Source organism: Furipterus horrens, unplaced genomic scaffold, assembly GCF_987537825.1.
Source record: "Furipterus horrens unplaced genomic scaffold, mFurHor1.1.pri manual_scaffold_7, whole genome shotgun sequence".
In the NCBI taxonomy this organism is placed as follows: Eukaryota; Metazoa; Chordata; class Mammalia; order Chiroptera; family Furipteridae; genus Furipterus; species Furipterus horrens.
The window spans coordinates 129455877-129483668 of record NW_028327177.1 but is presented as its reverse complement, the minus strand read 5'-3'; positions in this window follow the sequence as shown (position 1 = coordinate 129483668).

Here is a 27792-nt window from a genome sequence, read left to right as displayed (position 1 = left end):
TGAAATGTAAGGGGACTAAGCCCTGGTTGGTGTGACGTGGTGGATTGAGCAGCAGTCTGCAATCTAGAGGGTCACCAGTTCGATTCCCAGTTGCAGCACATGCCTTGGTTGCGGGTCCGCTCCCCAGTTAGGAGCACATGAGAGGCAACCACACACTGATGTTTCTCTGCCTCTCTTTCTCCCTCCCTTCCCCTATCTCTAAAAATAAATAAATAAACCTTAAAAAAAAATAAGGGGAATAAAATAAAGACAGATAAAAGCCAGAAAGGAAGTAGATTAACAAATATACAATTTTTGTGAATATGGCTTTTGAGCACACATAATTCTTTCTCTCTCTGTGAATAGGTTTAACTACCACTGTATGCACTATCTCAATGAGATTTTATAATAACGATACAAAATAGCGTGGTTTTTCTCTCCATAGTTTAATTTTCTGGCTCTTTTCCAGTGGCAATGACCGATTTTGTTGTTCCTCAAGAAAATTTCTTTGCCTGTAGCACTCCCAGAGAACAGGCTTGAAGGAAATTTCATGGAGAGGCGATTTGAAAAGGCTACCTGCTTTGAAAAAGCTAACCCTATTAGGAAAAAAGTTGAAGAGTAAGATTCTAGGACTACATGATTAAAATAGAAACTAAGATGTTTAACTCAGAGAGCTGTCTTTTCAGGCTATAGTGTCAAGCACACTGTGTATGTGCGTGGTGGTTGTTGATTATAATTATAGGTTTGAATTGAAGAATGTGTAGGAAAGCAGCTGCCCTCAGATGAGTTGGACAAGAGCCACAGTGAAAGTGTCTGATTAATTAAAAACACTGGTGTTTGTTAAAAATCACCCTTCTATTTAACAGAAGCCAGCCAAAGAAACAGACAGCAAGGTTAAAGACTGCATGTACAACTCGGATATCAGCTGTGCTCTTGGCCTTTGACTTCGGCATCTGAACATGTGGACTCTTAGCCAGCTTGGCTACAGAAGTCAACCCTCCTCCGTTTTCCCAACCAGAACCAACTCCCTCCCGTAAGTATTACCAAGAAAAGAAGAATTGTACAAACATTTCGTAGAGAAGGTGGAGAATTGAGGTTTATATCTGCATATCCCACAGAAAACTAGTTTAAAAGTCCCCTCAAATATTGTCTGATCTCCCCAAGTTTTGAGCCCACCCCAAAGGGAAGACCTTTCTCTCAGGTTTCTCCCAGGTACCCCCAGACAGCTGGGCTCTTCTCTCTCTACACCACACCTTTATTTTTCTTTTCCTCGGTTTTAGAGCTTCTCCAGTTCTCATTATCTTCTGCAAAGCATGTGAGCCACATGCTTTATCATTTGGTCATGTCCTGAAGACTCTTATGTCCACTCTAAAGGGATTATTAATTCACTCAACAAGGGTTTGTTGGGTGCTTACCCATGTGCCAGGCAGTATTCTAAGGATCTGGGGATACAACCGTGAACAAAACAGAAAAAAAAAAAAAATCCTTATTATCAAGGAGCTTATATTCTAGTAGAAGGAGACAGACAAAAAAACAAATAAACAGAACAAATAAGTAATTAAAATGTTATGTTAGATAGTGATAAGAACTATATACAAAAATAAGGCAAGAAAGCACTACAAGATTCCGGGTGTGTGTGTGCATGTGCTATTTTTATAGGGTGGTCCAGAAAGATTTGTCTGACAAGGTAAGATTTAAGCACATCCCTGAAGGGAGTGAGTCTTGGCTAAAAGGAACAGCAAGAGCTTGGGCTCTGAGGCAGAAGTGTGCCTGGCCTCTTTCTGGGACAGCAGGAAGGCCATTGTGGCTGGAGCTGAGTAAGGCCAAGAGTAAATGGAGATGCTGTTGGAAAAATAATTGGGCAAGATCCTGAAGGGCCTTATCCTATGAAGATTTTGGTTTTTATATTGAGCAAGATGGGGAGACACTGGGAGACTTAAGGGGGAGCAAGGGCATGATCTGATAAATCTCCCTGTGACTACTGAGGTGAGAGTAGGCTATAGAAGGTAAAGGGAAGCTGGTTAGAAGGCTGGCTTATACCATAATTCAGTCTAGAAATAACAGTGGCTTGGAGAACAGTGAGTAAATGGAGGTGGTGAGAAGTGTTAGATTCTGAATACATTTTAAAAGGGGTGTTAATAGACTTTGCTGATAATTTGGATGGATATGTGGGCGGGGGAGGGGAAGAGGAGGGTAAAGGATGACTAAGATTTTTGTCTTGAGTACCTGAAAGAGTGGGTTTTCACTTTCTGAGATGGGGGAAGAATGGGTGTGCATGTGTGCGGGGTGGGGGTGAGCCTGGAGAAGCCCAGGGATCTTATTTTGGACACTGCAAATTTGAGGTACCCAGTAGATATTCCAGGGGAGATGTTGCCTAAGCCCTTGGTTATAAGCTGCTGCAGTTCAAGAGAGAGATCTGAACTGGAAGTATAAATTTGGGAATACTAAACATGTAAACGATAGTTAAGCCCCTGCCAGTGTGGCTCAGTTGCTTGGGAGTAACCCCACAAACCAAAAGGTTGCCGGTTCAATTCCCAGTTGGCGTACATGCCTTGGTTGTGGGCTCGGTCTCTGGTCAGGACACGTGAAGAAGGCGGACAATCAATATTTCTCTCTCACATCAATGTTTCTCTCCCTCTCTTTCTCCCTCCCTTCCCCTCTCTAAAATTAAAAAAAAAATTAAAATTAAAAAAATAGTTAAAATCATGAGAATTATTGAGATCACTGAGGTGGCTGATACAATCTGATAACATGAGATTCAAAAGTTATCAGAATATATTATCTGAACAAATAGGATACCCTTCCTGAGTAGATGTCTGTCTACATGTTACTCTGATAAGGTGGCAGACATATAAGACCCTCCATGATCTGACCCCATATTTCCTCTCTGACCAACCTCCTACTCTTCTTGCCTTTGCTCATTCTGCTCCTGGCACACTGCCTTCCTTGGTGTTCCTTAAACAGGCCACGGCCACACACATTGTAATTTAATGGCGTTGACACTTGCTTTAGCTTCTACCTGAAAGGCTTTGTCTTAATTACTTCCTTCAGATCTCTCGATGTCACCTTATGTATTATTATATTTATCTCTTGCTGCAAAAAATAAAAAATAATTACCCCAAAACTTAGTGGCTTAAAAATAACAACAAACATTATGTCACCTTTTCTATAGGCCAGAAATTTGAAACATACTTTAGCTGAATTGTTCTAGCTAAGGGTTCCTCATGGGGTCGGAGTCAGCTGGAGCTAAAGTCATTTGAAGCCTAGAAGTTTCACTTTCAAGGTGATTCATTCAAGTTCTGACAGATTGGTGCTCTTGGTGGGTAGTCTGAATTCCCCTCCACATGGGCCTCTCTCAAGGCTATTTGATTGTCTTTATGCCATGGTGGCTGACTTGTCCCAGGGTGGGTGATCCAAAGGAGTAAAGTGGAAGCTTCGATGCCTTTTATGACCCAGCCTCAGCAGTCAAATACCTTAGTCTCTGCTGCATTCCACTGCAGAGATCAGCTCTGATTTATTGTGGGAGAAGACTATACAAGGGTGTTAATACCAGGATGAGGCTTGCCGAGGGTCATCTTGAAAGCTAGCCACTGCATCTTATCAGAGATGCCTTTTCTGACTATCCTGTATATCACTGTCTAAATGTATGTGTGTTTCCCCCACCATGGCCCCTCAATTTATATGTTGAATCCCTAACCCCTCACTGTGGCTGTATTTGGAGTAAGAAAGTAATTAAGGTTAAGTGAGGTCATAAAGGCGGGGCCCTGATCCAATAGGATTAGTGTCCTTATAAAAAGAGACACCAGAAAGTTCCTATCAAAGAAAGGTCATTGGAGGACATAGAGAAAAGGTGGCTCTCTGCAAGCCAGGAAGAGAGCTCTCAACAGAAACTGAGCGGGTTGGAATCTTGATCTGGACTTCCAGCCTCCAGAACTATGAGAAAATAAAATTTTATTGATTAAGCCACCCTGTCTATGGTATTTTATTATGATAGTCCAGGTAGATTAACATACTTCATAAAAGATCAGCACTTCATTCCTCAGCATTTCCTATTTCCTTTATTCTGCTTTATTTTTCTTCATAGTGCTTATCACACACAACCTGACATTTCCTCCATTTATTTGTGCATTGTCTGTTACTCCTTCATAGACTGTAAGCTCCCTGAGAGCAGGAAATTTGTCCATTTGATATAGTGTTGTATCCAAAAAACAATGTGTAGAACATAAAAGGTGCTCAGAGTTATGTTTTGAATGATAAATGAACAGTTGGATATTTACCCTTAATTTATTTTTCTTCATCATCTCATTGGTGGCTAGGATTGTTCTTACCTTAGTTAAACTTGATATTCTTTATACCAAAGCACCAATTTGAAATCAGGCATGAAAGAGAAATATTTTAAAAATCTCACTCCAGTGCTTGTATTATTCATTGTAATGGGCTATTTGTAATTTAACACAGTGAAATACAAGCCCATCTGAAGTAATTTAGGTCACTCTTGCCTAAGCAATAAACTGTTGGAAACCTGGAATTCTTGGAGTTTTTTTCTTGCCTCATGGGAGAATCCTGTACCTTTGTAGAGAAATGGAAAGAATGTATAATAACTAATTCTGATGAAATGCTGTGTGTTATTGTGTGCATGTAATAGTAAAAGAGAATAAGATTGAATGGAAATGCAAAGCACATTTCTGTATATTCCAATTTTTCATCACCCTTATGTACTACTTACTTCTATGATTAGAAATTTAAAAGTTATAAAAGAAAAAATAAAATGAAAGAAGAATAATTTTTAAGTAGGATAAGCTTATTCACATCTGTGCTCTGCATCTAACTGATCAGTTTAGTTATTTAATTTCTCTGAATCTTAGTTTCCTTCTCTGTATATAGGAGACAATAGTGTGAAACTTTATCCTTGACTTAAGCAGATAAATGTCATAGTGTTGGAGTGTGTTGGCTTATTCTTACAGCTTTCAGTTAAGTCCTGAAAGAATGGGACAAAATGTAGTCCAAGCTAGCTCTTATAAGAAGAAACAGGATATAACGTTGCTATGCAAAGTTCTTTCTGTTTGCAAAACTGAGGGCAGCCAGATTGGTTGACCAAGGACATCACTGTATTGCCAAGGACAGGATGTCCTGCTAGTCTTCTCTGGCTGGATATAGCATATACTAAGGACTGGTTGTTCTATTTGCTTTGATACAAAAAGGAGTCTATTCTGGTTACCTTATTTCTTTTCTATCATTTTTCTATTGAGTATCGTGTATTGGAAATATTTAAATTTATCATGGCTGGACTCTGAGAAGCTATATATGAACCTGACTTGGAGAAAGACTCATTTCCCAGATGTAGTAATAGGGTGAGACTTCTGGTTGTCTCTCCCACAAAGCCCCTTGGCCCATAATAAATGCTGCTGTCATTGTTATCATTATTATAACTGTCACTATTTTCTCTCCCTCTGTGGTGTACAGATACCATCATTAATCTCACTTTACCTGAACCTGCTTAATTTGTGTGGGCCTGAGATTCCATAGAAGCATGGCCTTGCTTACAGCTGAGAGTTTTAGAAAGCTAGAGCAATAGGAAATAAGCATACATTCAGCCAACAGAGTGCTGGGAGAATCTAAGTCAGTAGGGATAAATTAGTCATAATTTGGATACTGATGGACTCAGACAATTCTAATCAAACTAGAGTGGGAACATAGAGAATTCAGAAAGGCAGATCAATGAACAAAACTACCTTATAGTGGTTGGACTTCCCATCTTTGGTCTCTTTCCTATCCTCCTGAGGTAGATCAGTACTGTAGTTCTCTCCTCTCATGTTCTCCCTTCCAGGCTCCCCTCTCTGGTCTCTTCCCTATGTTTGCCTGGATACCATCTTTATATCTCTTTTTCCCATCTTGAGTGTTTTTCTGCACACTCCCATCCCTCACTTTTGCGTGAGCTTGACAGACTTCTCATAGCATTTAAAATCTATGAATCTGTCAAGAGAATTTGGTTTCAGACCTGGCTGCTATAGTTTGAATGCTTGTGTCCACCCCAACCCCAACCCCCACCTGCAATTCACATGTTGCAATTCTAATCCCCAAAGATGGTGGTATTAGGAGGTGTGGCCTTTTGGAGGCACTTAGGTCATGAAGATGAAGTCCTCATGCATGGGATTAGTGCCCTTTTCCAAAAGGCTCTGGAGAGATTCCTAGCCCCTTCCACTGTGTTAGGGCGCAATGAGAAGACATACACCAGGTTATGATCCAGGAAGAGTGCCATTGCCACATGATGCCACTATGCTGGTATTTTGATCTTGGACTTCCTAGCCTTCAGAATTGTAAGAAATATATTTCTGTTGTTTTTAAGCAACCCAGTCTGTGGTCTTTTGCTATAGCAGCCTAAATGAATGAAGACATGGACCTTTACAAATACCATCACATTGAATTGTCTTGGACTTGGGGGGAAGATGATAAAATCTCTTTCCTTGAAACACCAAATTCAAATATATGTTCCTCACTTAAGATCAGCCTAAAGCAACTTTCTGTATTTCATTGGTAGATACATAGCCATCTTCTTAAAAAATTATAAAGTTACATATATAACTTGGCCCATGTAATGTCATTGGAAGATTTGTATTAGTTACTTACTTTAAACAGGTGAAGAAAATTTACATACTATTTTGGATTTCTGAATTTTCTTGAAAAATTAAAAGATTTGGCAATACCAGGCCCACATTTCTGCAGGCCAACTGCTGCTCTAGCTGTGTCATGGCTTCTCTCCATTTATGCATGACAAGAGCCCTTCATTTCAGCATGATCTCCACCTGGACAACTCTGTGCATTCATGGTGCCTACCTGTCCCCCACAGGCCTTTCGTTGTCTGACCTCATTGTTAGAGAAAGTGTCCTGCAGCTTTTCTGTGAACCCTGTCACCTTCTCCCGGAAGCAGACTTTAGAATAGAGCTGTGCACAGAAATTGGTGGGAAGTGCATTAACTATGAAAGTCATTTTGTTCAGAGGGTTTACTCATTCCTATTACTTTACTTCCTGTCATTGCTTGTTGCTTTAGTTCTTTAAATAGACACCATAAAAAATGCAGACAGCACTGAAAGGTGTAGGTAAAAAGTAGTATCTCTCACTCAAATCTCCTAATGCTCCCACCCAGAAGCTACCTCTCTTACTAGTTTTTTGTGTATTTCTTCCCAACAAAGTGTATATATATATATATATATACAAGTTAATATATATCCCCCTTCATGCCATGCCAAATGGTAGCAAAGTGCAGACTGTTCTACCTCTTCCTTTTTTCATTGAATAATATAGCTTGCAAATGATTCCACATCAACATATATTTGCCTAATGCTTTTTAAAGTCTGCATAGTGTTTTATTTTATTTATGCACTATGTTGAATAAATTTTGAGAAATAGAATTGCATGGTCACAAGATAAAAGTAATAGTGTGCTGGAGTCAACCTGCTCATGCCCATGAGGAGCAGATCAGGTACATCTCTTCGTAACTCTGTGATCAATGACATCATGTTGGTAACTTGGAATTGACCGCAGTGAGAGCATTTCCATCACGGAAATCTGCAAACGTTACAAACTAATTCTTCCTCCTATCTTCAGAAGAGCTGACTGTTGAACACTACAATACTATGATTCAATTCTGACACTACTTGAAGTTAGTGCAGATTCCGCGAATTAAGGGCACAGTTCCCAATAAAGACTTCCCTTACTTCAGATAACTTCTATACTTTTGACTAACTGACTACACATTGGGGGTTTTCCATGAGACCCTTAAGTTTCAATAATTCACTAGAATGACTCAGAACTCAGGAAAAGACTACACTTATCATTACAGTGTTCTTAGGAAAATTGCAAATCAGGTGTGGTCTGTCAGAGTCCTGAATGTGGAGTTTTTGTGTTTCCTCCCTGTGGCTTTAGGACATATCACCTTTCTGGCAGATCAGTGTGTTCACCCATCAGAAAGCTCAGGGGAGCCACAAGTGTCCACAGTTTTTACTGGGGTTTCATTCTGTAGCCACGGTTGATTGGGTCATTGGCCATGTGATTGAATCATTCTCTAAATCTATACTTTCCCCAGAGGTCAGGAAGCTGGGCTGGTATCAGGTTGCCAAAGTTCCAACCCTCTAATCACATGGTTGCTGTTTCTGGCTTGGCCAGGCTCCATCCTGAAATTTCCTAGGAGCCCCCCATGAGTCATTTCATTAACAAACTCAGGTGTAATCCCAGAAGCCCACCAGGAAAAACAGAGGACTTCTATCATTTAGGAAATTTCAAGGGTTTAGGGGCCTGTTCCTAGAAACCTGGGACAAAGACCATTCAAATTCTTTATTATACAACAAACACTTAACAGCAGATCACTGGGTATAAGGCCTGAAAGCGTTGAGAGACATTTCCAATCGCCTTCTAAAGAGGTTGCATCAAGAATGCAATCCCACCAACACTGCTTAAGAGTGTTTTTAGAGGGAAAATTCTTACCGTGGTGATTCATCATACCAGATCACTAGAGAATGCCAGGTATTTCTCTGAGACTGAACATGAGAAACTCTAGGTTATTTATATGTCTTGGAGAGGATACATTCACATTCTTGCTGAATCATCAAATAAAACCCCGAACTTGCAAATGTTCCTTATGGCTCTCGTCGGCAGCCGTCCGTCTCGAGAGACGATGGTGTAGCTTCTTAAGAGTATCTGCACCGCCGAGAATGGTTGTGCAGTCCGACTCGGGAGTGACACGGTATCTGTCTCCTCCCGTGTTGAATCGACATCTTACGATGACGCTGGAGTGTCCTCTCCAGTGAAGCTGAAGCTACAGAGCCTGGGCAGGGTGATATGGAGGGTCTGCTGTTGCCCATGCAGCAGACCCCCCCTCTCTTCGCAGCTGAAGGGCCCAAGGGAAAGACGGAGTCAATACAGCTTGGCTTCAGGTGCGCCGCAGGAGTTGCCGGTGTTGACTACAACATCAAACCGCCTTAGGGACTCCGGCTCCTGATTTTCTGTTGGGGTTTACTCCCTTAGCCTTTCCCCTGAAGAGGTATGCCGCAAGGCAGTGGAGGTTTTTTGGAGTCAGAGTTTTCCTTTTCTCTTATGGCTCTATGTTCTTACTATTTCAGCTAATAGTTGTTGGTAAAATTTGCCAGTTATTGATTGAGTAAGAAGACTCAAATGCCTCATACTTGGCCTTTAAACCTTCTATAATCACAATTTTTTATTAGAAAAATTTCCTTAAAGGTTGTTTTGTAAGAAAATATTTCATATATGATAAAACCTTACAAATCTGGGGGCGGCCATTCTGAAATACAATAGGAACAAGAATGTTTTGAAAATATTGTGCACTTTTAGTTTTGTTTTTTTTTTTACTTTGCACATGATGATGTTAATTTGTCCCAAAGCAAATCCTATTGGGTAGTGGTTTAGTAGACTGAATAAGATATAATAATAAGATATATAATCATTAAATAAAGGTGCTGTATAATCATTGAAGTTCAATGAATGTGTTATTCATATAAATTCTAAGTGACTGACACATATAAACTCCTTTATTCCTCTTAACAACTATGTCAGAAAGGTAGAAACACTACTACTATTTTACAAGGGAGGAAATTGAGGCAGAGAGGTTAAGGGTAAGCAGCTGGTAAATGATGGACCTAATACTCAAACCCAGGAAATATGGCTTCAGAGACCATGTTTTCAGCTGCAACATCACAATGCCTCAAAATTTGTGTGCAAAGAGAATTGGAATCACCACTGAGCAGTATTTTTGATTTTGCAAATAACCACTTAAAAACTGAGATCGGAGGCTCAAGGAAGCTGAGGATGGGGCTGCTAATGTGAGAGGACCAGAACTGTGTGGCCACAGTTGGCCTAACACCTTCCAGGCCCAGGGCCAGGGCCAGGGAACCCTACCCTCCACCCGAGGACCGTCCCTTTGCATTTAATTGAACACACCCTGGGGACCACACAGAGGAGCTGTGTCAAAAGTTCTTTCTGATACCACAGGGCCTTTTACCAACAGTTACTTGTGGATCTTCTAGCAAAAGGAAACCTACTCTTATCCGGGAATTTTGTGACACTTTATTGAAACAACTAGGCTTAATATCTGGATTGTTTTATTATGAACTTGGTTGAGCTGGGAACAACATTTCCCAGAATCTCCTTCCCTCTCTGGTTATTGCTTAGAATTGGCCAAGGGAGGACCTTGCAAGAAATTTGGGAGACAGAAGGGAAGCATTGGCCATTCCTTTCTGAAGGTCTTTTTCATGGTCAGATACAGTAAGAGTCATCATCAGAGGTGCCCTGTCAGTGCTCTGGCCAAATCCCCTTGGGTCCCTTTGAACTTTTCTGTGTGCCTTTCCCCAGCTTCAATGGATTTTTGTTTCCAAAGGCTCACATCAGTAACTCTTCTTTAGAGGCCTGTTCTCAGGCTACTAGAGCCAAATTGCTAAGAGTTTATGGCCTCTTCAGGCAGTCTTTAGAAAATGACTAGTGGGTGCAATTATTAGGAAAGCTCTGAGGCTTCAGAGCTCCCTGGGGATCATGCAAGAGTGGCCTCTGAGGCTTTAACTGCAGTCTCATGTCTGCCTGGCTTCATTGTGCCCTGCTCACCTCCATTCTTTTGTAAGTCTCTGCTGGTAGCGCCCCCATAGTAAGCCACGAATGCATGAAACCCCCTGAAGAAACCAACCTAAGACCATGAGTATATAAGAAGGAACATTGGCTTCCAATCTGCTTTGACATGTGTTGCCAGGTTCAAATCACGTCTCTTTTCTGGACAGGACCCTACTTTTTTATCCCGATGAAATAAGATCCATAAAACCCAGGATACTGAAGGTAGATAAAGGGTTTCACTTATTCTCTGTCCCCTGCTAATAAAAGTGAAAAGTTTGGGGTTTTATCAGTCTGCATCTACTCAGGAAACAAACTACTGTAGGTGTTCAAAGAGGGAGCTGGTTGTAAAGGCGTTAGACAAAGTGGAGGAGGAGGATTTGGGAAGGTAAGGTTTCCCAAAGATCAGTAACTCCCGGAAGTGACTACCACCCCTGGATCTGAGAGAACCAAGAGAAGAAAATGATACTCAGAGTGCCCAGTGTGCTGTGTTGGCAGACTTGGCAGAAACCCGGGAGCCTGCATTCGACCACAGCTACCGCGGCCTCCCTTGCGACCTTTCACGGTGGTGGTCGCCCCCACAAGAGCACAACCAAATCGGCAGAGAAGAGGCTTCTTCCTTCCTCTCACCTTCCAGACGCCTGCTGGTGCCTTGCATCCTAGCATCTGACAGGAAGCCATGGGGAAAGCAAGTCTGGGAAGGGTAGTCTGTGGCTCTCTGCCCTGGCTGGAGAAACCTGGCTATAGAAGGGGAGTGTAGGGCTGAGTGAGACCCAGCGGATACCATCTGGCATCTCACTCCCAAGTTTCCATCCTCTTCCTGATGGTAAAGTTCATCAAAAGACTCCCAAAGCTTAAGAATTGGTATAGGATGATCTTACTGGGATGGGTGAATTGGGGGGCGGGGTTGGCAAGAGACAGGACAATGAATGGGACAGCAAAAGGCAGTACCTGCGGAGACTTTTAGGCATGGGACAGTGTAGCCCTTTTACGGTCTCATGTAGGGCAGAAATTAAGAGGTACATTTGCTTTTATTTTGTTTGTAACACTGTTGGATAAGCTTCCCTCTGAACTCTAATAGAACCTTATACACATCCCAGGAGCAAGCAAGAATGCTTTCAAACATAAGCAAGTTTTAACAGGAGACTTGCAGACTTGGTAAATTCTCCCGTTTGGTTGTAAAATGTGGCACATCTCCTGGAATGGGCCCAGACACCTTGGAATTTGCTGTTAAGAACCGGAGTCACAGTCGGTTAATTCCATTTGCTATTGAGAAACAGGAAAACCAGTGTCCTGGTTCTCAGGTTCCATCCAAGGCCTGCTCCTTGGGTCTTCCATAGCCCACTATTCCTGAGAAGTTTTAGCTCTGTAGTAAGAAGGATATTTTAAAACCCCACTGTATTGATTTTCTATTGCTGCCATAACAAATTATCATCACCTGAGTGGTTTAAAAATCACACAAATTCTCCGGCAATTCTGGATGGGTACTACTGGTCTAAAAATCAAGGTTATCAGCAGGCTTGAGTTTCTTCGGGAGGCTCTAAGGGGAGAAGCTTTTTGTTTGCTTCCTCTAGATTCTAGAGGCCACCTATTCCTTGACTCATAGCCCCTTCTTCCTTCTTCAAAGCCAGTGGCACAACATCTCTCTCCTATCTGGTCTGTGCTTCCATCTTCTCTGTCTCTGACCCTGAACCTTCTGCATCCCTCTTATAAGACCTTCTGATTACATTGGGTTTCCTGGATCAACCAGCTTTTCCAGCTTTTCAAGATCCTTAACTTAATTACACCTGCAAAATCCCTTTTAGTTTGTAAGGTGATATACTTATAGGTTTCAGGGAGCCATTATTCAACCTACCACACCCACAGCCTATAATATTTGTAAAATGAAGGAGAGGTGGAGAGCAAGCACTGAGTGTTGAGTTGGGTTATAATTCCACATTTAGCGAAAAAGGTGGCTTCCTTGTGGTTGTTGAAAAACTATTTGGCAAATAAATCAACCCTACTCCACTCAAATGTCCTTGACCCTTTGCTATTTTAAGTAAACCCTTTTAGGCCTGAGTTCCTTTTTGTTGAACGGACACTTTTAGAACAGCTGTCACATATACCCCAGGTTCTGGGCCACAAGGAGTTCACGCAGAGGGCAGAAAACAGGTCACGGGAAAAATGGAGCTGGTGTGAGAGCTATGAGCTTGAGATACATCTAATAGTCAGTGTGAGCACACAACCAGATGACTCTGGACATTTGGAGATCAGCCCTGCACAGATGGGCTTGGGAAACCTCATCACCAATGTGCCAAGTGCATGACATGTTGCTCTGGAGTTCTAAAACCACCAGTGCTGAGCTGTTCAATGGTGGTGTGCATCCGGCTCCCCTGTAGAGCTTGTTAATCGTACAGATGGTCTCCCAGACCCACTGCCCTCAGAGTTTGAATCAAAAGGTCTGGGGTAAGGCCCTGGGATTAACATGTTTAACAAATGTTGAAGATTATGCTCACTAACGTTTGGCTTAGAGCTCTTATTAGCATTAAAAACCCAAAGACTATTTTTGTGAAACAGAGAAGTATGTCATAGGAACTCAACCAAATGCCAACTGGCTAATTGCAATATTTATTGCCATGAAGCTACACTTTCAATATTGTCTCTTTCAGTGTTATATGCTTGAAATTGCAATAGGGGAGAGATGGTATGCATATATTATATTTATATAAATCTATATATGTACACATACACACAATAAATATAATGTGTGTGTATACACATGGGCCTGCAAATAATACTCCAAGCTTTGTTTGCTTCAGAAAGGGTCCAAGAGGGGCCACATCAAAGAGAAAATTCAATTTTTCTCTTTGCTTTCACATACCTGCATTTAATATGAAATCTGTTAAATCCTCTCTTCGGCCAAGTTGATGTGGATTGCCATATTTTATCTAAACTAAGATATTGTCAGCTTTAAAGTGCACCATTACTTTATGTATGGCTATGAAAGAAAAAAGCTAATTAAACTATGAAAATTATAAGACATCTCATTTCATAGGTGTTAAAATTCCTGGGAAAAAGGGGAAGTGCAATGTGGAAATGCGATATTTCAAGACTGCTGCTTCCCACGAAGGAGGAGGCTGTTATTTTTGGGGTGAGCTCAAGTTTCTTTCAAATTATGTTTGCAGGTTATCGTCTCTGTACTTGGCACCCATGCGTCGGAGAGCAGAATCTAGTTCTGTATTAGCACATATTTTGTATTACATTAATCTGTATCTTGCTAGTTAAAAAACAAAGTTTTATAGAATAAGAGCCGATGATTATAGCAACTAACTTGAGAACTAGGAATAAAGATAAAATTTCACAGGAAAACTTAACAATAGGAAGTTAAAACACTCTCTCCTCTGTATCATTTAAGGATTAACAGGTTCAGCAAGAAAAACAAAGGAAAATACGGTCCTATTTATTACGGAATTAGCCAGGAAAACTGTCTACTGGTACTTTATACTCGGAAGTATCCTTCTAGACTATGAAATTTTTATAGGCAGATTTCATCAGAGAAGCTTAATGAATGACATCGGAAGACGTGTTTTTCCTAATTCAGGCTTTAAGATGGTCAAGATTGCATTTTCTCCCTTATGAAGAGAAAGCTAAGTAGCACCATTCTGATAAAACATGAGTGGGATTTAGGATCATATTCTCTATGCTATGTGCCATAAGGCAAAGGGGACACGGTAACCGTAATTTGTTTTTCAAAACTAGGAGAGTTTGTATATGTTACTTTATTTAGCCAAGACGTGTACAGAGGCCACTATACTCCTAGACTTGAAAATTGAGCAACCAGATTTGGAAAGCAGATATGTAACCGACATTATCTGATGGCAGTGATAAGATTTTTGTTTCCAAGGTAAGAGGTGGTTTGATCAAGGTTATTATTTTTCTCTTCACAGTACACCTTGTTGCGTTTTAATCCTTCTCTCTCCACACACACTAAGCTTGAACACACATAGCTGGAACTATTGGGTAGCCCCAAAAGTTTATTTATTTATTTCTGTATGATGACTCCAGTAGTGCTTAGTTGTCTTTAACTTCATTTGAAACAATTTCATTAGATTGTATTATGACAGCTGTCATGTCAGCGTGCATTAAAAAGAAAACTTACCAGAATTGGTGAATTTTTGTGCAACCATTTTAACATTGAAGATGGAAGAAAATACGAAATATTTTTGGCATATTTGTGCTTTATTATTTCAAGAAAGGAAAAACTGCAACTAAAATGCAAAAACAAGATTTGTGCAGTGTATGGAGGATGTGCTGTGACTGATTGAAGGTATCAAAAGTGGTTTGTGAAGTGTCTTGGTACTATTGACATTTTGGCCAAATAATTCATTGCTGTGGGGCTGTCTTACGCATTGTAAGATGTTTAGCAGCACCTCTGGCCTCCGCCCACTAGAAGCCAATAGTGGGAGACAGAAGACATACTCAGAATATACAAATCAATAAAGTTATTGGTGAAAATGAAAAATGTGTCTTTTATTTTACCAAAAAAACTAAATGGACTTTTTGGCTAACCCAATATTTAAAATAGCGGTTCTCAACCTGGGCTGCACATTAGAAATTCTAGGGGAAATAAAAAAACAAACAACCCCCGCTCCCCCCAAATAACCAGGGGTAGGTCTTATTCCAGCCCAATTAATTCAGAATCTCCGGGCTTTATAGATCTGAGCTTTTTTTTTTTTAAAGCTCTCAGGTGGTTAGATGAGCAGCCAAAACTGAGATCGCCTGACTTAGAGCTACACTGTTTTCTCCTGGGGTTTTGCAAGTGTCTGGATGGAGACTTGGGTTTGGCCTGTGCTAGTACCAATCCTTGGAAGAAGAGCTTGAACCTTTGGATGGGATAACCTTTGTCTTAGGTCAGGTTCCCCAGAGGCAGATTAGGTTCAAGTACAAGTGGTTTCAATTAGAAAGTTCTCCCAAGAGAAACCTGTAAGGGAGTAGGCAGGACAAGGAAAGGGAGTGTGGTAGCTGGTCTCCAAATTGGCTGCTTCCCACCCCTTCCCTCCCTGTGTGCACATGCCGTCCACGGGCCGAGACGCGGTCTGTTCCTCCCTCTAGCAGAGCTGGCCCCCTAACCTGCCTCAGACAATAGTTATGGCAGAAATGGCACTGAGACAACTCCACGCGTGTCTTTTAAGAGGCCTAGCAGCTTCTCCTTGTCCTTAAGGGCAGCTGGCTGTCATGTGAGAAACTCAGCTACCCTGGGATCACTGAGCTGAAATCCCAGCTAGTGACATGGAGAGGTCACAGGGAGAACTGAGGAACCCAGATGACCGTCACACATGACACCAATTAAGCCAATCCAGCAAGCTCCCCAATCACTTGAGACATCCCAGCTGAGGTCCCCACATATCGTGGACATCCCCTCCAGGCCTTGTCCAAATTCTAGACCAGGAGAACAATCACTGTTTTAAGTGTTGGGGTAGTTTGTTATTCAGCAATAGATAATTGAAGTTTGGGGTAGTTTCTTACATGACAATAGATAACTGATTTGGGGGCAGTTTATTAAGCAGCAATAGATAATGAAAACAAGAAGAAACCCAGTAGGGTAAGATTTCAGGCAAAACCCTGATTCCATTGGAGAAATCTGAATTATGCCTCAGAATTATCTTGACCCGACGTTTTAATATTCTTGGTTATTGGGTAAGGACCACTTTGAGGGCCAGAGATGGTGGTGCGAACTCGCAGGCTCTTCTGGCTTTCAAGGGACAGGGTCATCACCCCTCAGAGCCCATCTGGCCTGTGGCACACAGAGCTTCACTATCAGATCATCAGAACATCACAGAGTAGTAACTTGCCTGATAGAATTTCTCACTGTTTAACAGACTACTTGACCCATGCAAAAACACCATGCAAGTATTGCCCGGCACAAATCTTAAGTTTCAATTAAGGGGAATCAGGGCTTTATTTACCAATAACAAATTATGGGAGGAATCTTTGCAGATAGAGGAACAGGTAGGTGGGTAGAGTTTCTTTTTTTTGCAAGGTAGGGGAAAAAGCCCCGAAACAATGCAGGTGGAAGATGCTGGCGTAGCAAAGCCCAGGAAAGCAGCTTTGTGACAATGCTGAGCACTTCCTGCTGTTCAGAGAAGCATGAAGTGTGGAGATGCTACATTGTAGGCAGGTGTGCTTGACGGCAGTGTTGGCACAACGAATTTCCTAATTTCTGACCCAATTCAAAAAAATGCCCGTGGCCTTTTTGTTGGGTTTAATTAGAACATAAATATGAACTCTTTTAAAAGTGTAAATTGGTTAAATTCGATTACTACATATTTCTATAGAGAGAATTAATTTTCAATAAAGTGTTTTAGAATAACTGTGCTGGCAGTTTTCAGAGGTAAGATCTCAGTTTTAAAAGGCAAATGTTGGCTACCTCTGTCCTCTCCCTTCTACTTCGACACTTTTCATTTTAATAATAATAAAAAAAAAGCAGAAATAGGTTTTCTTCTTTTTAATCCATAATATGAAGTGGAGTTCTGTGATATTCTTTCTTAGATTCTCCTCCAAAGGAAAACGATTCTTTAGTCGGTATGTGATTTTTAACATGCAGATGTTCAGAATGAGTGAGATTTTCATGCCCTGATTAAGAGCTGATCTATTCTACTTGTAATATACATCCTGGACCTCTGTGGGCAGCCAACGCACTGCCATTGGGGTTTTTGCTGGGTGAGATGGCAGCTTTTGGCAGTGCCAAAAAGGCTGAGCTGCTGGAGTTAAACCAGGAGCTCTGGGTAAATGTCACCTTAACATAGTTGCTAGCACGGAAGCCAAATCTACAAAGGGATCAGTTACCCTCAGGGGGCTGGTACTGTCCTATCCGGCTGAGCTGCTGCAAGAAACATTTCTAGTCAAGCCAGGCATGTGGTGATGCTAAGGAACAGAATATAGATCTATTTCCTGGGTAACTGTTTCCCTTCCACAGGCTCCAGCCGGAGGGGCACAGCATGAGTTGGCCACAACTTAGCAGCCCTTCCAGGACCTGGGCATCATTTCCTTCTTCATTCAGATATTTTTATCTGTAAACAGTGAAATTTAATGGGAGACAGGAGACTCCAGGGATTTCCAAGTGAGCGCTGCTGAAGAGAGGTCTTCTCGGGTCACAGACACAATCACTGCTCCCATCAGACCTACCCGTGATTGCTCACTGCTGGGGGTGGCTGGGATTTGCAAGTTGATTAAAACTGGAGCTTTAGTGTTTGAAATAGAATTTCTCAGATAATTGCTGGAAATGGGCCAATGCCTTTGCTGGACTGAGCCCCATGTGGTAGATTAAATGCTTTGACAAACCACAAAAGACAGAAAGAGCTTCTTAAAGATGAACCTTGTGAACAGGTGCTTTGTCTTTTGGCCAGCAGAGCGAGAGAGAAGAGCATGGGATATTCCCGTGTTTCCCTTGCTTTGTGCTCAGGTATTCACAGTGTCCAGAGCCTGTTCAGGTTTTTAAAATTGGTATTTGACACCACAGTCTTCAAGTTACAAATGGAGTCCTTGGGATTGGGTACGAAAGAAAATGAAATCAAAATGAAGGTGACTCTATTCCCTTCTGGAAACCATTTCAAAGGGCATCCTATTTCTTTCTTCACTGGAATCTTTTCTTTTGTAATTTCATAGTTTTCTCCTTGTAAATGTGTGTGTCTTTCATGCTTTTTCCTGCATGAGAACATATCTGCCCCTCACAGTGGGCCAGGGTCTGATTAAAACACTATGCCAGAAAAACTCTGAAAGCCGTGCTCCCAAAGCAAGACAGACAGCTTTGTGCTTTTGAACTATTTTGAATGGCATGCCTGAAAGACTTAAAAAATTATACCACCCAAGGTTGGTGAGGGGACCTGGAAAAAAGGACCTCCACACCTTAGAATCCCTTCCTAATAGCAATGTAGCAATATTGATCAATGACCTTAAAAAATGTATATGTTGTTTGACCCAGCACTTCTTAACTTAGTCTTTAGGAAATAATCAAAGATGTGAGCAAAAGTATAGCTTCTCCTCTGTTTGCTGCTACCTGTCTAGCGAATGTGTGTCTAGCAAAATCTCGTCTATCATATCCTGGCAACAGTGTTCAGCTTTGGAGGGCTGGAAGGGCGTGTATTCAGTAAGTGAAGGTGGAAATGCTCATAGTGATTGTCTGCACATGGTGGAATTACAATTTCATTTTGCTTATCGGTGCTTTCTAATTTTTCCTCAAAGAACATGTGTTACTCAGCTTAAAATATTTTCAAAAACCTTGTTGAACTGTAAAGTAGTATCATCGTAGAAGTTTGTCTACTGATAGGAGAAAAAGGTTAAAAAAAACAGCAGCTGTAAATAAAACTGTGTTAAACTATATGTAGGATGATTCTACTTTTTCAAAAAAAAAAAAAGAATGTAATTTATTATCTCTTTGCTTCTTTTCTCTCTCACAACCCAAACACACAGACACGCTCATACGCACATCTGGAGGCACATGCACCAATATATTACAGTGGCTTTGTGTTGGTGGAGAGATACAGTAACTTAATTTCTTCTCTTTGCTCACTGTATAATTTATAATTTTCTTCAGTAAACATCAAATACTTGTGTAATTGGAAAAAGTAGAGCTTAATTTCATATGCACTGGACAGGATGCCTGGAGCGTGTGTAGGGAGGGGAGTGCTGGGTGGCTCTGTTTTTTGCCTTCCACCCCCTTCTGCAATGGCATGCTGATGTAGGCGTGGGTAAAATGGAGCCTCCTGGTAGCTGAGGGGTGGCCTGGGGCAGAAAGCCTTAGAAGACCACCAGGTAGCTACTTGGTGGCCTTTGGGGGTAATATAGAGATGTGGTCCTTAGAAGCAGGTATAGGTAGTCAAGGAGGTGATTTGTAACTTGCCACCTCTGAAAATTGCACCCAGTGCCTTTTTCTGCCTGGCCCAGCCCACTGCTTCTGGTGGTGGACTACTACTCTCTCCCACCTGGGATGGGCAGCAGGAAAATGGCTTGTACAGGGGTGTTGATCTGCTAGAACAAGAAAGCTTTCCCCGGGCTCTCATAAAACATAGGGCACTTAAAGTCGCTTCCCTCAGCCATTTATTTCCCTAGAGAAATCTCTGTAAGAGGGAGAGATGGAGGAGGAATTAGAGCAGAGCTTCTCACAGCTGGGGACTTGGCAGGCAGCGCTGCCTAGTGTTAGAAGCAGACTCTGGGGGTGCCAGCCACCTCTGGGTGTGTAAGACTGTCGAACACACTCTGTGTGACATCGGGCAAGCATTGAACCTTTCTGGACCTGGGTTTCCTCATTTGTAAAGTCAAGATGATAATGTTGTGATGATTAAATTAGGTAATACCTATATAACACTTTGAACAGAGCCTGTCACTTGGCAAGCACTCAGCAAATATGCTACAACTTCCACAAGTGTTGTCATAGTCTTGTTCCATATGTCCTTTTCTATGACTTTAATTAATTTTTGAACAGACAATACATATGAATGGTACAAATTCAACATACAAAGAAAAATATACAGTGATGTAATAGTTTACATAATGCCCCCTCCCAAAGGTGTCCACGCCGAAACCTTTGGATTCTGTGAATATGTTACATGGCAAAAGGGGCTTTCACAGGTAATTAAGGTAGATTGCCCTGGATTATCTAGGTGGGCACAATCTAATCAGATCAGTCCTCACAAACAGAATTTTCTCAGGCTGGAGGTGAAGGGATTGGATCAGCCACGGCAAGCAGGTGCCACCATATGGAATGTGGGCAGCCTAGAAACTCCAAAACGGACTCCTGGCTGAGAACAAGCAAGGATACTGGGCTTCAGTTCTACAAACACAAGGAATTGAACCCAGCCAACAATCTACCTGAGCTGGGAAGCAGAATCTTCCCCAGATCCTCCCCTAGATCCTCCAGTTAGGATAGAACCGTGCTGCCGCCTGGACTGGAGCCTCAGGAAAAAGTAAATTTGTATTGTTTTAAGCTGTGAAGCTTTTCATAATGAATAGAAAACTAATCCAAATGAAAATACAAGTTTCACCCCAAACCCTGTCCCCCGGTCCTCCATTTCTTTTTTCTGGAGACAACCTCCTTATGTTTAGAGGGAAAATCAGAGAACTTTCTCTCATTTGAGATATTTTAAACTGAGCTATTTTGTTTGAGACAATCAAAGAGTAGGAAGAATAATATTTCCTATATGTTTTCTTAGGGAAATCTTTAATGCTGCATGGTGTCAAGTGTAATACTGTGCATGTGAAAATGATTAATAAAACAGAAAATCACAACTATTAAGAAAGTGTGGATAATTGTGAACATAATGGAGAACTAAAAAAATTTAAGTATCACGAAGGAACACTTCCTGTATGAAAATGTAAGAATTTTCTTCTTTTTTCTTTTTGTTAGAGCCATGAACAAGCTTCTGAATAGTACAGTCTTGTTTCTCCTAGAAGCCAAAACCTTTAGAGAATGATGAGAGAGATAGTGGAAAGGGGAAAAGAAACAGACCATTAGTCAATTTGAAGAAGAGAATTACATAAACAGAAAGAATTGTAAATATCCCAAAAGGAATCTGAGCTTGAATCATTTTAAGCAGGTCTGGGACAAGGCAGACAAAAGATGGCCCTTTAGATAGATTGAGGTCATTTTGTCTGTCCCTGCTTCTACCAATAATCAGTCTGAAGCCTTCTATTTCTTCTACCGACATTTGGAAAGTTGACAATCTATCAGCTAATATTTATATTTTAAACCTGGCTTTTTGGGGACTTTTTTCCCCCTGGTGTTGGTTGGGAGAAGGTCAAGAAAGAAATGCAGTAAGTCATCCAAAGGATATGGAGGCATATTCTTTGGAAGAATGGCTGAATCTAACACAAACCATAGAAGGCTAAAAACTGACTTAAATGTTGAAAATATATTGTATTTCATTGGATTCAATTGACTCATAATTGAGAAATCAATTTAAAAAATGCTTTATGACTACTTGGAGTAAATAAAGCATATTGACTCATTTGATGACTAGTAGTCCCAGTGGAAATAATAATTGTTCAAGTCACATTATAAGTAAGGTAAAATGCAACTAACTCAGATAAAAAATATCAAAATGTACCATGATCTTCTCAGAATAGTTGTTTATTTTAAACAGAAAACCAAATAAAAAGTCCCATTGTTTTGCTATAATTTTCTCAAGAGCTTCTTTTCCCCAGAAGAGTAAGACATAACTCATGTACTTTTATTCCCACCCAGTAAATGTATCACAACTGGTAAGATTACCGAGGAGTAGACTTCTAGACTTGTAGATCCCCAAACTTGAAGTTACAGTTACATTTATTTCAAAGAAAGGCCAGAAACAATTTCCTCTGAAGTCTTTCTGCCTGTGACACATACCATAGAGCACCAGGAATAATATACCCACATGACCTTTTTTTTTTTTTAACCTAACAAAAGAATTTCTGGTTGTTGAGTGAGTACTTTCTATAGAGAAGATTCCTGAGTGGGTTTGCTCTTGGCTGAATAAGAAAGATGACTCAGCTATGGTGTGTTTGATCAACAGAATGCCTTCAAGCTTAGCAGAGAGAACTTGGTTTAATTTCCTTTGGCAGAGGAATGGGCACAAGCGGCACCTGTCATAAGTAAAAGGAAAAGGTGGCCAGATGTCCTTGTGATACCAACACTGTGGGCGAATACACTTTGATCATAGAGTTAGGGTTTCTCATGGCCTTCTTGGGTCTATCCCAAGTTCTTTCTAAACAGCTAATGAAGAAGACACTCCATGCAGTTAAAACACCCCCTGAAGAAACAGACATCCTAATTATGAGAATTATATCAAAGAACACTTATTATGTTCACATATCTTCAGAAGACAAATGGCAGTTGTCCTGCTTATAATCAATTTGCTAAGGGTTTTCCATACCTAGCCTTGTCCATTGGATCAAACTACATGCATCTGATTGCCAACTAGAGTATTGCTGGTTAAACTGGGTAACTGTTCATTAATGAGAAATATAGGATCAAATGCTCCTATTCTGACTAAACCATGACAGTTAAAAAAAATGTATAATTTTATTTTTAAATGTAAGAGTGAGTATTGATTGTTGATAACACGTGTTGTTATTTTTCTCCTTGTACCAATCCTAAAGGAAAGTTTTGAAATACATTTGTCAAGAAGTTCCTCCTTTGTTGTTCCATTTATAAAGCTACAGTTTTGTATCTCATTATTTTAAAAAGACTATATAAAAATGGGGCACTATTATTGATTGGGGGAAGGAAAAGGTGTAGTTACCTGTGATCTTGGCCAAAGCTAGTGACTGACTATTTTACAGAATCCAAATGAGCTCACTTCTGTGAGCGAGTTTTCCATTTAGACTTGATTGGACTGAAAATAGTTCTCAACGTGTTTCTCCACTTGTCTTATATTATCTGTGAAGTGGGGCATAATATGTGACTCCAAAATATGCCATTTGGCATGTTAGATTGTTTTGAGCTGATGGCTATCCAGATCTAAGAGACTCAAGAAAAATTTTAGCTCTCACTTAATGACCTACAATATTTTAGGTAAGAGACTGGCCCAGAAAAACAGAGAAAGCTATTACCAGAGGTGAATTCTTTTTATCTGAATGATCTATCTGGGTGGCAGGGAAAACATCTAATTACCAAACATCTGCTTTTCTTATCATTCTATACATGACCCTTCTCTCCTTTGAGACCCAGGCCCCTATTCCATTCCTTAGCTCATGATGGCATGTAAGTTTCAGCTGCCTGGCTGTCCTTGCATCTCATATTTTTATGAGGCTCCCATCTGTATGAAAGTAAATTTTTTTTCCTCCTATTAATCTGTCTTACGTCAATTTAATTATTAGATGAACAATAGAAGCAGGTGGGTGATTTACTGCTGAGCTTTAATGATTGGGATGCACCTTGCCTGGTGGGAGCTTCTTAGATGGGAAGGTGGGGAGCTGACAAGAGTGAGAATCTCCATGGCCAGTAATATGAGCTGCCATGGGTTCTAATTAGTGTTCTACAAATCTTTTCGGTCTCAGCTTCCAAGCCTTTTCTGACTCCCCAATATTAAATGTCTTTGTTCTATATCCCACAGCTCTGTGTAGCTCTTTTTCCACAATGCTCATCAAATTTCCAAATATTGGTCTATCTTTTCCCTTAGACTGTAAGCCCCATGAAGGATGGGAATTGTGTCTATCTTGTTCATGTCTATATCTCGAGCACTTACCTCTTCATTGTCTGTGGACTGATTTTATGCCCACCATTCTTTCTTTTTTGACTGCAGCATTTGAATCTTAGAAAGTGTCAATTTTTGCATTGTATAAGGCTATCCTTACAGTGTGTCCTTAAGAGAAATGTCCACTTTACCCTTAGGCTTTTCTATCAGGGTTCTTCTAGGGTTTTCTGTCAATAAGCTCAAGCTAATAAAAATGCAAATCTTCTCATGTTTTATGGAAGAAGTTACCTAAGACTGCATGGGACCTTGGTTATTTGACTGGTTTGTTTGTATGCACACCTGCTCAGAGGTAGACCTGAGGCAAATGCTTCATTTCCTGGTGGGTAAGTAAATTCTGCATCTAAAGTCATTTTACAGCCTAAGGATGCTTGGTAAATACTTGTTGAGTTTAGAAATTAGTGGTAAAGGAAGTGGTAATGTGGGTTAAGAAGTTTAATTTGAGAAAGCACATTCAGCCACCCACTTTTGGATCCTGACAAAATGCTAGTAATAACACTGTTTCTATTTTTAATCATGTTTTCCCATGGAATTAACATTCAGTGGTCTATAGTAAAATAATTTGGGGAACTTCAATTTATATCTCTTTGGGACTAAAAGCTAACTGAAGAAGGTAAACTGTGACTCAGATAGGCTGCATATCCCGCTGATTGCTTTAAAAGCCTCAGGATTCCTTCACCCTCTTCACCTCTGCTGGGGTTAGGTGCTTTCCTCTCTAGGGACAAGAGGATTCCTTTCCTGCCTGCAAGGCATTTGTGTATTTACAGTCCTCTGATTCCTGCCCCACATCTTTAGGAATCACACAGCTGCCTTCTCCCATCTGTGTTTTACAATTTCTACTGATGATTTTTTAGAGAGAAGAGGTAAGAGTGAGCATGGGTGGAAAGTAATTATAGCTTTCAATTGCCAAGATTTATCTCCTGCTAAGGGGGTAAAGAAAGAACTAAGACCTTTCTGATGGTTAAGATTGTAAACCTGTGGGTGCTCTTGGAGGCTGTGGGAGAAAGAGGCTCTACAAAAGGAAATGAGTCCTCCTTCCACCCCCATATGTAATGTCTGAAAGACAGCTTGAGAGGAAGACAATTTTAGGAGCTTAAAGGACATTTATTCATTTCCATTTTCCAGGATTTCAGGTAAGCTGAGTGAATTTCATTTCAGACTATAATGAAATGCAGAGCTAATTTTAGAAGTTATTATTCATCAATCAATTGAGTCAGGAAGTTTTTTAATAGGCCCCCCAAAACACAATTTTTCTAGGCTTTCTATTCAGTCACTTTGCTATGATGAACAGGCAGGGGAAACTTGACCTTGGGATGCAGGTCATGATACACAGTGTGAACGTCCATCTGCTTTGTGAGGAAAACCTGTGATTGGGACTGGTGCAGTGAGGACATGGGAACACAATCAGTTCTGAGATTTTCTTCCTTTGTTTATTTGACTTTTTAGCTGGAGACTATCAATTTCTTGCAGATATGATTTTTAAGCCCAAAGTTTTTTTATTTTGGTCCCCAACGACCAATGCTGATTATATTGCCATTAGTGGCAGGTTGTGTTATTGTTCAGAATGTCAGTTGTCCTTCCCTGAAGTGCCCTCCCTCCCTGTAGGGCCCCTCCTGCTAGAGGATTATAATATCCCCGCCCCTTCGGAGTCAGGTGCGGCTATGAGGTTTGCTTTGTCCAAAGAAACGGGAATAGAAGTGAGGTGTGCGACTTCCAAGCAGAAGGTCTAAGGGCTATTGTGTGGTTCCACCCTAGCTCTTTCCTCCTGCTACAGCTGGGCCAGGTCACAGATAGAAGCTGCTCTCGCAGTCCAATCCCAAGGGGAAGCTGGCTTGGAGAAGCAACACAGCTGATCTGCGACAGATATGTAGCACAAATAGGAAGGAAGCCGCTGAAATTGGGGTCATTTGTTACCACAGCACGACAGCCTATCTTATTTATTTATTTATTTATTTATTTATTTATTTATTTATTTATTTATTTATTGGGGGGGAGGTACCCCCGCTCTGTAACAATTCCTCCCGCTCTGTAACAGTTCCTCCCTCTTAGACTTAAGACCCTTTATAATCTTATAAAGAACAATGGGCGAAGGTCTCAAGCTCCTCTAGCACAACAGCCTTATCTTGACTGATACAGCAGTGAGAACACTTGGGGCCTTGTCAGTGAAATACTTTTTGCCCCTCTCCCTCTTTGTCTGATTTCTTCCCACAGAAAGCAACTCTTATGACCATATGCAAGGATACTTTTCCAGGTCATTGTGCTGGCTTAAAGAAAAGTTGTGATGTCACTCACTGAAAAATGAGGCTTCTACACAGTAATATCCTCCAAATCATTTCTGGGGAAGAGTTAGACAGAGAACGGTTTCTCCCTGAGGGCCAAGATCATGTCGGTCTTTGTCATCGGTGTAAGCACCTTGCCCATAAATGCTCTGTAATTATTTGTCGAATGGATACTGAATGAATAAAAAGGAAATGGGAGATTCCCATTCTCACAGGTGGCATGTAGCATTTTTAATGAAAACAATTTGTCTAGGGTTTGAAAAGCAGTTAAACCAAATAAGGCACCAAAGGCTAACATGGCTCCAAAGGAGTCGGGTAGGGCCACGCCAGGCATCACAACCCCACAGCCACTCGGGCCTACACCGAAAGCATCAATGTGTGACATAGGCTGCATTACTTGGGCACAAAAATAGGCTCCTCACTTTTTGAAACATATGGTTTTCCTAGTTTTCTTTAATTTCTTCTATTGTGATAGAGACATGCATGAGAAATATTTTTCTTTCTAACTTGACTAAGAAAAAATGAAAGCACAATTATGATGACATCAGTCACTCATGGTTAACCTCGGTTTCCAGGGGCACACGTCCTAGCAAAAGGAGTCAGGTATTTCTCAGCTCTTCCTGGGTGATGCCCTGTTGAAACATGGGCTCAAGTTTTCCAGAACATCCTAAATTTTAGGAGAAGCTGGTAATCTAGCTTGTGGTTATGAATTCTCCAATTTTCAAATATTGGCAACCAAAAAACTATAGAAAGTTCAGTGTGGGATAACACCATGCAGGCTCAATGACACACTTTTGTGCATCTGAGTGGACTCTAGGCTACCAGTTGCAGTTTCTGACCTTGGTCTATTTTTACAAGTAGGGTTTCTGGGATGAAAGCTCTGGCCATTAAGTTATATTTGCATAGGTGTCTTGTTTTTTAGAGAACACCTGGAGGAAGGGGTAATTCTGGTTTCCACTGCTCCAAACTGCAGATTGGTGACTCATCATGAGAGCTGCCATTAGGATGGCAGAAGGCTGCTGTGCATCCTGTCAGAATCTTTCTTTGACTTTGGCCAGCATCCTTTGACCTTGACTATTTCTAAGATAAAATTGGAGATTTGGGTACTAAACTACATATTCAGAGTATCTTTCCTAAAATGGGAAGTTTTATTTGTGTGCAAGCATGTCTATTGCTTGTTTATTTTTCTCAGATAACTTTAGAAAATGTCCAATGTCCTTCAAGGGAAGACTTGTAGATCTGGATGAAAATGCCAAGGGTTTAGAGTCCCAGGACAAGGGACAGTCTAGAAGAAGAGAAAAAAGACTTTGTATAAGAAATGTCCTTGTTTTTTTTAGGTCTTCTAAGATTGGAAAGGGGTGTGCCACAGAAATGGCTAGTTCTTGATGATGTCTATGATGTTTAGGACGCACCCAGTTGATGGAATTCAGATCATAATTGTCTTATTTGTATTGACCCAGCAACACTGGAACACCTTTCTTCTATTTTGGAAATATCCCTCCTTTTAAATCTTACCTCCTGGCCCTCAGCTTCCTGGTATGTCTCACAGCTGGTGCCCAGGCTAGTGACCTAGGCTCTGGGGGATGAGCTTCTTCTGTTCGTCCCTCCAGATCCACTCCCCTTCCTTCTCTACTTACCCTGTCTCCCAGGAGGCTGACATGTATGGACTATATCACCAAGGTTTCCTTGCCTGTGACTTCTGGTTGGGTATAGCCAATAGC